This window comes from Mustela putorius, unplaced genomic scaffold (genome assembly GCF_011764305.1).
Source record: "Mustela putorius furo isolate JIRA1106 unplaced genomic scaffold, ASM1176430v1.1 tig00000129_pilon_pilon_pilon, whole genome shotgun sequence".
Classification (NCBI taxonomy): Eukaryota; Metazoa; Chordata; class Mammalia; order Carnivora; family Mustelidae; genus Mustela; species Mustela putorius.
In genome coordinates this window covers 9,401,028-9,403,333 of record NW_025421290.1, presented here as the reverse complement: position 1 = coordinate 9,403,333, position 2,306 = coordinate 9,401,028, and positions in this window count along the sequence as shown.

The window sequence follows — 2,306 nt, the reverse complement described above, 5'->3', positions numbered from 1 at the left end:
GTCTTGACGAGGTCCCTATGTTTAAAAGAAGAATCGGTCAATGAAACAAGATGGGATTGGGAGGGAGACAAACCATAAGTGACTCTTAATCTTACAAAACAAACTGAGGGTTGCTGGGGGGAGTGGGGTTGGGAGAAGGGGGGTTGGGGTTATGGACATTGGGGAGGGTAGTGCTTTGGTGAGTGCTGTGAAGTGTGTAAACCTGGTGATTCACAGAACTGTATCCCTGGGGATAAAAATACATGTTTATAAAAAAATTTAAAAAAATTAAAAAAATAAAAGAAGAATCGGTATCTCAGGAGAGGTTGCAGGTTACAGGTATGAAGAGGATTGTTGACTGGGCAAGGAAGGAGAAGAGGAGAAGGAAGAGGAGTCCAGAGCTGCTTTTAGTGATGACCTGTGGGCGAGAGATGGGGAAGAGGGTACAAAGAATGCAGACAAAATCGATGATGAGTGGCTGTGGAGAGGGAGCCAATGACGTGCATTTTGGAGTGAGATGACTTCTTGTCTGAAATCCACATTTAAGTACTGCAGTGGAAGAGGGGTAGGTAGGGGCGGGGGTAAGGGTTGGGATGGATGAAACAAGATCAGTGAGTTATTGACATTTGTTGAAGCTGGGGAATGGAAGCTTAAGATTCTGAATACTTTTGTGAAATTTCCAAGATTATATAAAAAAGGGCCCTATCCTTACTTGAGGATACCAGCCGAGTCTGATCTGCATACTCCTATCTGAAGCTGTTAAGCCAAGTGCTTCCTACCTCAGCATCCCAAACAGTAGATGCATTGGCTTCCTGGCTGCCTTATTTCCTATCCTAACTCCTCTGGGGAAGGGGCCCCTACCCCACCCCACAAGGCCCTACTACAACTGGATAGCAGTTTTTGCAGCAAGGATTCAGTGGCCAGATGAGTCAACCTGGGGTGGGGGGAAGGAAGCTTGAAGGCAGAACCCCCAAGTAATCCTGGGTCAACAGTCTCAAAACATACAATAAAAAGTAAGTGGGCTTGTGTGTCTTCCAACTCCCCCAGGGTATTGTGTTATTGAGAGGTTCTGTGGGCTGCTGGGTCTCCAGGTTTGAACATACTGTGGACAGTACGCTGGGAAAGAACGATCACTTTGTACTTTGTCCAGAAGTCCAAGAGCCGGGGGCTTGCTCTGAGAGGCCTTCATCTTCTGAGGCAATTATGGTACCCAGAATAAAAAGTTGAGACCTTTTTTCTTGAGAGAATACTTTTAAAGATTTAGGCACATAATGAATGTTCAGCAAATGTTAGGTCATCGTCATCATTGTCATCATCACGACTAGAGCAGAACTTTCTTTCTTTTTTTTTTTTTTTAAAGATTTTATTTATTTATTTGACAGACAGAGATCACAAGTAGGCAGAGAGGCAGGCAGAGAGAGGAAGGGAAGCAGGTTCCCTGCTGAGCAGAGAGCCTGATGTGAGGCTCCATCCCAGGACCCTGGGATCCTGACCTGAGCCAAAGGCAGAGGCTTAACCCACTGAGCCACCCAGTCGCCCCTAGAGCGGAACTTTCAAACAACATAATGTTTTAGTGCGGATACGATCTCAGAGTTCCTTCATTATCAAATCACTCGTTTCGTAGATAAAGAAACGGAGCTCAAATGACTTGTCCCGGGTCACCCAGTTGTTAGTGGCAACCTTTCTCCTTGAATAAACCAGAGTAAGCATTTAAATCTGCTTGTCACCCTTTCAAAGCCTGGGCCTAAGTGGAGGGTGGTGTGGCAAAAGAAATACTGTTCAGGAGCCAAAAGCAATGCCAAACCAGCTGAAGTCCACTGTTGAACCTTCTTTGAAACTTTCAAGACAATCCCGTTCCATAAACCGTAGAAAAAATAATAAAATCTCTTACCTTCATCCACCGCATCCATCTTACCTCCCACAGCCCCAGAATACCACACTCTATAATTCAAGCTCCTCCCCAACATGGCCTCTCTCCCTCGCCCCAGCCGTTCCTTCAGAAGGAAGCCTCCTCCATCTTTGGGAGGGGGAGACAGAGGGCGCCTGCCTGACAAGTGGCAGGTTTGGTTTTTTGGCAGGCTGGCGGAGGGGGCAAGGTGGAGGACGACTCCCATGATAATCGCCTCAGAAGGGCAGCTGGGGTGGAGAGGGCAGTGGTGACAGGCAGGGTCTATGGGACCTGGTTAATGCACATTCGAGGAAATACACTGAATTGAGAGATCGGAGACAGTAATGAAATGATGTGGTGAGAGCAAGACTAGGGGATACAGAGAAAGTAGTCAAGTGGGAATGTCTTCTCCATGTGCCAGCTCCTTCAACAAATCAGG